Source organism: Diceros bicornis, chromosome 31 (genome assembly GCF_020826845.1).
Source record: "Diceros bicornis minor isolate mBicDic1 chromosome 31, mDicBic1.mat.cur, whole genome shotgun sequence".
Classification (NCBI taxonomy): domain Eukaryota; kingdom Metazoa; phylum Chordata; class Mammalia; order Perissodactyla; family Rhinocerotidae; genus Diceros; species Diceros bicornis.
The window spans coordinates 12947283-12957388 of record NC_080770.1 but is presented as its reverse complement, the minus strand read 5'-3'; positions in this window follow the sequence as shown (position 1 = coordinate 12957388).

Sequence of the window (10106 nt, the reverse complement as noted above, 5' to 3'; positions counted from 1 at the left end):
TGTGTCTTTTTTTGTTTGTTTTTCAACCCCAAATTCTCCACCAGTTTTCTAAATTTCCTCTTAACACACTGATTCACATTACGAATCATATCAATTTCATCATTTCGAAGGACTCTCTACTGGAGATGCCCGGCCAACACACGCTCCATTGCTGGTACATAGCTGTCATCCCAGGATCTCTTTTCCATCATCCGGGGTTTTTTTTCATAGTCCTTCTTTTACTTTATATTTAATTTATCTCTCTCTCTGGCTGTCCTCCCTGATTCTGAAAAAAATAAATAAAACAATACTCCCGTACCTTCTTTCCCTCTTTCTCCATATATGGGTATAACATATTTATTGATTTTAATGTTCCTAAGAACTGTTTTCTGGATAATTTTCTAACATAGAAATAAAAATGAATACACACATGTACTTTATTTTGTTTCATACTTCAATATGTATTTTTTATTTTCCAAGCTCTGTAAAAATATTTTTTTAACTTTACAATTTTTTTTTTTTTTTTTTTGCTGAGGAGGATTTGCCCTGAGCTAACATCTGTGCCAATCTTCCTCTGTCTTGTGTGTGGGTCGCCACCACAGCATGGCTGCTGATGAGTGATGTAGGTCCATGCCCAGGAACTGAACCTTGGCTGCTGAAGTGGAGCACACTGAACTCAATCACTATGCATGGTGCCGGCCCCTTAACTTTACATTTTGAAGTAATTATAGACGCACTCAAAATTCTTTAAAGCTGCAAAGATAGTCTGATGTACCTGTTGCCCAACTTCCCCCAATGGTAACAACTTACATAGCTTGTAGCACAATATCAAAACCAGGAAACTGATGTTGGTAGTTTACAGTTAATTAAACTACAGACCTTATTCAGTTTTCGTCATCTTTTATCCTGCATTCATTTGTGTGTGTGTGTGCATGCATGTGTTTAGTTCTATACAATTTTATCCTATGTATATATTTCTGTAACCATCACCACAGTCAAGATACAGAACTGTTTCATAAACACAAAAAACACCCTCATGTTACCTGCTTGTATTAACACCTCATCATCAACCCTATCTCTGCTTCCAGGCAACCACTAATCTGTTCTCCCTCTCTGTTTTTTTGCCATTTCAAGAATGTTATATACATGGAATCATACAGTATTTAGCTCTTGAGATTGAGTTTTTTTTCTCTAAGCATATTCCCTCTAGGCCCATCCATGTTGTTGTGTATATCAACAGTTCGTTCTTTTTCATGCAGCGTAGTATTCCATTGTATGGTTGTACCAGATTTTGTTTAACTATTCATTTATTGAAGGACATTTGGGTTGTTTCATGAATTTTTCTATTATGAATAAAGCTGTTAGAAACATTCATGTACAGGTTTTTGCATGAACATAAAGATTCATTTTTCTGGGATAAATGTCCAAGAGTGCAATTGCTGAGTTGTATGGTAAGTACATGTAAAATTTTGTAATAGCCTGCCAAACTATTTTCCAGAGTGGCTTTACTATTTCTACATCCCACAGTAATGTATGAGAGATCCAATTTCTCTACATCCTCACCAGCATTTGGTATTATCACTTTTCTATTTTAACTGTTTTAATAAATTTGTAGTAATATCTCATTGTGGCTTTTAATGTACATTTTCCTTAATGGCTAATGAATCTGAACACTTTTCATGTTTCCAGTAGCCTTTTGAGAATGAGCACATGGGAGATGAAATTTGGAGATTGTGCATGTCTGAAAATGTTTTAATTTATATCCCCTCAATAGTTTGACGGTTTGTCTTGGCTACAAAATTTTACATTAGAACAATTTTCCTTCTGAACGTTTAAGGCTTCATTGTCTTCTCATTTCCAGTATTGTTGTTGAAAAGTCCAAAGCCATTCTTATTTCCAGTCCTATAAGTATGACTTGATATTTTTTGCTCTTGGAATCTTAAAGAATGTTTCGTTCGTCCCAACTCTTCTGAGATTTATTCATATGGCTCTAACTTCATCAATTTTTGGGGGTATTCAAATGTAAATTTTTAAATTATTTTCTCCCCTCTGTTTTTTTCTCTTTTCTCTTTTGGTAACTGCTATGAACCTCCTGAATTAGCCATATTAGTAGTATTACCATTATATTTTACTTATTTGTTACTATTATATTTTCTCTTCTATTTTCTATTATCTTGCTCTTTTCTTCTACATTCTGGTTTTCTCTACTTAATATCCCAACCCTTCTACTGAGATTTCCTTTTTGGCTATCATTTTTATTTTCAAGAGATCTATTTGTTCTCTATATTTCCATTTTATAGTGTTTTGTTCTCATTTCATGGATGTAATATTTCTTCCTATGCCTCTGAGTGTATTAATGGATTCTTTTTTGTCAAGTTTTCTTCTTCTACATAGTCTGTGATTTTTTTCTTTTTCTTTTTGATCTTTATATTTCACATTTCCTCAGATTTCTAGTAATAGTTGGTTGTCTGCTCACATGGTAGAGGAGGAAATATGAGAAAAGTTTTTTGGAAGGTGGAAGCACACAGACAGCATTCGTCATCTGTGAGATGTTAGATAAACTTCAGTATTGGATAAACTTGCTGTGTCACTGGTTAAGAAACTCTAAATTTTAGTATTCAGGGATATTATTTCTCTTTAATTTCTTATATATTGCATATTTTTACCTGTGTGATGTCCTGGGTAATGATTTTATTTCCCCCTTTAATCCACAATTAAAATAGTCAGAAACTGGTTCTACTTCAAGTTTAGGATGTGAGAAGAACAGAAGACTTTTTCTCTCAAAGAAATTGTGGATAATACAAACCTCACACATAGCTATGGACTTTCAAGAAGCAAAAGATGTGGGGCTGGCCTGGTGTCGTAGCAGGTAATTTTGCATGCTCTGCTCGGCGGTCCAGGGTTTTCAGGTTCAGATCCCGGGTGTGGATGGATGCACCACTCATCTAGCCATGCTGTGGCAGAATCCCATATGGAAAATAGAGGAAGGTGGGCACAGATGTTAGCTCAGGGCTAATCTTCCTCAGCAAAAAAGAGGAGGATTGGCAGTGGATGTTAGCTCAGGGCTTATCTTCCTCACAGAAAAAAAAAAGAAGCAAAAGATGCAAGAAAGTGTTTATGAGCTGGTTTCCAGAGAGACGAGCATTTCTTAGGTGATCAGCCTACAGCAACTTTGGGGGGAAAATGCTAAGTCTGGGGGCAGGGAGGCAAAAGAGCAGGACAGATCAAGACAAAGAAATTTTATCTAGTTAACAAGAAGCTAGCCAAGCTATTAGCTTCAGCAGAGGCAAGCGAGATAGAGTAGAATCTGGAATATCCTGCAAATTTGCAATAATTCTTCTGCTATGACAATTAACTCCCACCTCATACTTCCCTTAAATTTGCTGAGAAGACAAAGGTGGGATGGCAAAGGAGAAAGAATGTGCCCAGTATATACACTCTTGTGTTGGGCAACACTGCATCCTGTCACTCTCCCAGATCCAGACTCAAACACTACACAAAGACCAGCTTCTAGGCAGCTGCAGCAATGCCAGTGTCGGCAGCAACAGCAGGAAGGAAGGTTGGAGTTGGTCAATCAGAGGTGACCTCAGTCTTCGTAAAGTGGCAGCTCAGTTCCCGATCAATTTAACATTCAATAAAACTGGAATGATCATCTCTTCACATTAGCCACAAGCCTTAGAGAAGAGCTGTCATTCTCCGGGAAAGCAAAAACAAAAATGCAGTATTCTTCAATCTCCACTGGTTTTCTATACACAATATCTCTTATGAAATAATAAAAAACATGAAAAAGAAAACCACAGTTAAAGAAAATCATGAAAAGAATCTAACCTACAAGTGACCCAGATATTGAAACTAACAGAAAAGGGCTTTAAAATAACTCTTTAAAATATATTTGAGGAATTATAGGACAAGATGGAAAGAATGGAGACAAAATTTAAATGGACACTATAAAAACAAACTAAGTAGACATTTTAGATCTGAGAAATATTATTACCTGAAACAATATTACCTGAAATTAAAAAAAAACAAACATATTAGATGGTTTCACAACAGAATAAACACTGAAGAACAAAGGAACTCTAAATTTGAAGATAATCGATAAAAATTATTCTAAATGAAAGAGAAAAAATGTTGGAAAGGGTTGAACTAAGCATCTGTCACTCATGGGACAATGTCAAGTAGTCTAAACATATATGTAACCAGAGTCCCAAAAGGAGAAGAGAGAAAGTGGCAGAAAAATATTTAGAGTTATTGGCAGAAATACTTCCAACTTTGATGAAAACCATAAATCCACAACCCCAATGACCTCAATGAAGCCCAAAAAATAACCAAAAGGAAAATCATACGCACTGCACCTTTAGGGGCCTGCTGAGACTTGAGTCTAGTTATAGGTCTAGAAGCAAAGAGGGGTGGTGGGCGTGGGTCCTGAGGAGAATCAGCATTGTCTTGTGTGGAAACCGCCTGAGTGGAGGCCATCACAGTTTACTCAGGCAATGTAGAGACAATCCCTTTGAACGGGGTTAGGCAAACCTCTACCACTGGGCGTAGGGAGGCTGTTCCCACTGGGGATAGAGATGTCTCTTCCACAGGCAAAGAAGACTCATCAGAATTCAGAGCCTCATTGTCCTTAGGTTTATTAAGATCTTCCAAAATATCCCCATTTCAACTTGTAGGAACCCATTCTTTCCCAATCAATGCCCCCACTTTAACAGCAGACCCCCTGGGAGGCTGGGAGTTGAATTTACATCATAATTCACCCAGTCCTTGAATAAGATTCTGCATTTGATTTTCAACAATCTTAGCCCTGCGGCTATAGGAGATCAGGGTCTCCTTCAGGGCACACACAGAAGTTGTCAGGTCATTTATGTGGCAGCTGAGCTAGGAATTTCAATCCCTGAGTTCATCATTTTGATATCTCACCACTTCGTCCAGTGACAATAGGAGCAACCAACCAATCTCATTACATTCATTAGTTTTCCAAAAACGTTTGAAAGCATCATATATAGTCAGCCAGCTCCTTGCTTCTTATAAGTGGTTGACAGGAATATCCACTATTTTGTGTTATCTCTATTGCCAGATCATGCCATGGATATCAGTGCTCTCTTTACTACTGGAAATAGAGTCATCAGCATCTTTAAATCTAATAAGATTACAGAGCAAATTTCAGAAACCTCAGAACCAACTCAGAAAACACATCCTTAAAATTCTGTTCCTAGGAGCCAGCCCCGTGGTGTAGTGGTTAAGTGCACACTCTCTGCTGCTGGCGGCCTGGGTTCGGATCCCAGGTGCGCACGGATACACCACTTGTCAGACCATGCTGTGGCGGCGTCCCATATAAAGTGGAGGAAGATCGGCATGGATGTTAGCTCAGGGCTAGTCTTCCTCAGCAAAAAAAAAAAGAAGAGAAATGGCAGATGTTAGCTCAGGGCTGATCTTCCTCACACACAAAAAAAATTCTGTTCCTCTAGGTACCACTTTCCATAAAACCTGTATTAGGGTTCATTAGAGTTCTCCAGAGAAACAGAACCAATAGGATCTATCTATATATCTACCTATATCTAGAGAGAGAGACAGAAAGCGAAAGAAAGAGAGAAATTAATTATAAGGAATTGGCTCATATGATTACTGAGGCTGAGAAGTCCCAAGATCTGTAAGTTGAACCCAGGAGAGTTGATGTTGATATGGAACCTCTTAATCCCAAATTCATGTGACCAATGCACAGTAAGCCAAACACTGAGACATTGGTGCTTGGAGATGGAGAAAGGTTTATTTGAATTGGCCAAGATGAGAAGGCAGGAGCAAGGGTTCTCTCAAAGCTGCCTTAACAAGAGAATAAAGCAGGGGGTTTTATAGAGCTAAGGGGTGTGGCAGAAGGAGCTTTTGAGAAACAAAGGGGTAATCTGTGTTTCTTTCATTCCAGATAAGCCCCTGGGCAATCTGACTTCCGGGTGTCAATGGCAGCTGGGGGCTGGTTATCTGGTGATCCTTGAAGGCATTCTCTTTTTTCTGTAAAACAAGCTCATAAATCCTTGTGACCCTTGAGTTACCCCTCAGGTTAAACAGGAAAACAGCAAATTGACAAGATTAACTTCTTTTCATAACAAGGTCAAAAGGTAATCTTACTGAATATTTACAGTAACCCTCAGGTACCCAGCTTCAACGTGAGTGCTAGCCTGAGTGTAAGTCCAAAGGCAGGAGAAGACCCACGTCCCAGCTCAAAGATCATCAGTCAGAGAGAGAAAATTCTCTTTTGCTCAGCCTTTCATTGTATTCAAGCCTTCAATAGACTGGATGAGGCCCACCAACATTGCAGAGGGCAATTTGTTCTACTGAGTCAACCATTTCAAGTATTAATCTCATCTAGACATACCCACACACCCAGAATTCTGTTTAACCAAATAGCTGGGCACCCCACGGCCCAGTCAGGTTGACACATAAAATTAACCATCACATCTAGTTCATGCTGACTGACAGGGGGCCACAGTCTGGGAAGGCCCTTAGTTGAAATCACCTGCTTAGATTAGGAGAGCTGCTGCTCTAAGATACAGATATACACCCAAAAAACCCTCATTGAGATCTGTCGATAGCAAGGAACTAAGAAACGTGGTGCAGAGATGCTCTCTTGGAAAGAACTATCTCTATTTATATAACGCCTCACTTTTGCTTATAATGCCTAGGAGGGCATGTAGGTACATAGCATCACCCAAAAGCCAACCTGACTGTTGGTGGGTCACACAGATACAGAGTCCTGAGGAGGGTGCAGATTGCCTTTTTACCCATTAAATTCTTCATCAATTCACAAGGTACACTTTGGGCATGTGGTACTTACCATCTCTCACTCTGCTCTCCTCACCAACACACACATACATATCCCTTTCCTTCCCTATGGTCCCCTTCATGTTTTTCTACCCCTCTGCCTTCCCATAAGATCCAGGTGTGGAGTTGTGGTCAGAGACTTAAGGTTTTATGTATCACTTCAGAAAGCTTTAGGTCCTCAAGGCAAAGCTCTGAAGTATCAAACTGAGTCCACAGGATATAAATCTAAACCAAGTGGTTCATAATTTTAGCTCTGCAACATTACTAGCTGGGAGAGTTTGGAAAAGTTTCTTAAAATCTTTGTGCCTCAGTTTCCCCATCTATAAAAGATGAATAGGAATAGTACCCAGCATGGGATTGTTGTAAAGATTGAATAATTAATCCACATACAGAGTATCTGACACAGACCAGGCACTCAATTTTTTTCCATAATGAAACAACTATAAAACAAATTATCTTACTAGTAATTACTGATTCTCATGGCATAAATTTCATCTATTTTATGCCAACAAAGTACCCCTCTCTTTATTTTGAATTATACAAATTATCTCCTTGCTATGGACTGAATTGTGCCCCCCCAAAATTCATAGTCAGAATTCTAACCCCAATGTCATGCTGTTTGGAGATTGGGCCTTTGGGAGGTAATTAGGTTTAGATGAGGTCATGAGAGTGGAGCACCTCATTATGGGATTAGTGCCCTTATAAGAAGAAACACCAGAGAGTTTGCTCTGCTCTCTCTCTCTGTAAGTGCACACACTGAAGTGCTCACATGGTGAGGAGGTAGCCATCTGCAAGCCAAGAAGAGAACCCTCACCAGGAACTGAAATAGCCAGCACCCTGATTTCAGACTTTCCAGTCTTCAGAAGTGTGAGAAATAAATTGATGTCAGTTACATCACCCAGACTATGGTATTTTGTTACGGCAGTCCTAGAAGACCAATACACACTCTTTTTCTTTCTTGGAGGATGGGGAAAGGAGTGAGGGGATAAAAAGCCCATCTGACCACATGAAACAAAGTATCCTTGTTTCTTTGATAATAAAAGCCTTGAAGAGTCAAAAAGGGAAGCTCTAATATCTATACATAAGGCAAAGAACAAGAATTAGAGTTTATGTCAGAAGACACAGCGGGTGGGAAATCCCCAGTGCCTACCTTTGTAGATACTATAGAAGTGCTTGCTATTATTATTTTTTTAAGTATGCTATATATGCAATACTGTGTTCACAATACTCTAGGGGAGTGAAGAATCAGGATGATAACCAGCAAGAAAATGCAATGAGGAAAAGAATCATCCTACATAGAAGCCCAGACATACAGTGAAAACTAAGCATTCAATAGAAGCAGAAAATCAAGAGACTGAGACTACTAGGCAAAAGAGAAGCCCTAGTTGCTCCCCTTCCCTCATATCCAGCAGCCCCTTCCAAAATATATCTGGGAGGAACATCACTCATGGGATAGGATCTAGAGCCATTATTATCTATAATTTAAAGAGCAAGAGAAAACTAGAGGATTTGGGAACCCATAAGCAGGTGACATCTGGTCACACTGGTTGACTGCTACCATTGAACTTTCCAGAGTATGGACATGGATATTTAAAAGGGGGGAGACTTTGCAACAGAGAGAAAGATGAGAAACTTAAAAACAAATGAAATTGAGCTTCAGCTGCAGGAAAAGAAGAATAAGAGAAAGAGCACAGACAGCCTTTCTTGGAAGTATCTAGCAAAGGAATCAGAGGAGAAGCAGTGAGAAGGAGAGGCCTAATCCCACTGACTATGAATCAGAGAACTTTGATCACTTGGAGCATCGTGACCTCCCTGGAATACTAGCAATAAGAAACTTGAAATAAAAGCTTGATTTGGGAACACTGAAGAATACAGGGATATTATACATTATCCCATAAACCACCTTAAGGCTAGAGTAATTCCCATGAAAGGAGTAGGTTTTGGCAGATTGGAAAATAAGAAGAAATATAAAGATATGGGAAGAAAGAAAAGTAGTGCACAAATGCACATCATCCATGTATCAATGGGCCTAGGGGATTTATTAGCAGGAGGCCATGGAGTTCCACAGCCACTCTGAAGTGGAGAAATGAGGAGAAATGAGTTAGTACAAAATAACTTCTGTACTAACTCAGTGTGACATTTTCAAGGTTCTTATAGCAATACATAGGATATTTAGCTGATAAAGAACCAACAGAAACAAACTTTGGAAAGAATGCAAACAGAAAGAAAAACAAAGCATCTGGCCACCATGATTAAAATGGTAATAATAATAGAAATAATACTTATTGCTATTAATTTTATTATAACAATTTATTTAGCATCCACTATATGCTAGATGCTTTATAATTCACTCACAACAACTGTACAAGGTAACACTTATCATTCCCACTTTTGGATAAGAAATGCAATGTTTTAACAAATATGTAAGCTAATATAAATATGTAAGTTAATATATCACTTAGCCAAGACCCCATAATTAGTAAATAAAAGGGCCTGGAATTAATTTTAGGTTTTTGTGCTCCAAGAATTGGGTCTTCCACAGCATCTCCAGAATTAGCTTGCATGAATTAAAACATAATAAAAAGTTAAAGTTATCTTTCTACCATTTTTCAGATAGCTATTACAACATTATTCCAGTCATCATGCTTAGAGAAAAAAAGAGAGAGAGAGTGAAACTGGAAAAGGTCCACAGGAATGCTAAAACATGAGTGACAAGGATGAAATGATATATTATAAAGTATATTGGAACAGAGTTGCTTAACTCAGAGAACACTAACCCAACATCAGAGGATTTTCATGAAGGATTGTCATCATTAGGATTCTATGTCTGTGGAAAACTGCATTAAGAGCAGGTAAATTCAGAGAAAAGAAATTGTAAGGCGGGTAGTCCTTTAATATGTTCTAACTAGCAAGTGGCTAGAGGCTGTCACATCAGGATTTCAATGATCTTATTAGGAAACACCAGAGGATGATAAGATAGAGTGTATAAAAGAACACAAATTCTTCCCCTCCTTTCATCCATGTCCTTGCAATATAACAGTGCAGATCTTCACATGAAGATGTGGAGTCTGTTTCCTTACTTGAATCTGGTTTGTCTATGCAATTTGCTTAGGTCAATAGGACATTGGCATACACGAGTCAGCAGAGGTTTGAAAAACATTTGTGATTCAGAGAACAAAGAGTCTGCCAACTGCCAGATATGAGACTGAGGCCATACTAAATCATCTAGTTCTGGGGCCGCACTAAATTATCTAGTTCTGGTCACTCCACCAGCTGACCACAGATGCATGAGAGAACCTGACAGAGAAGAG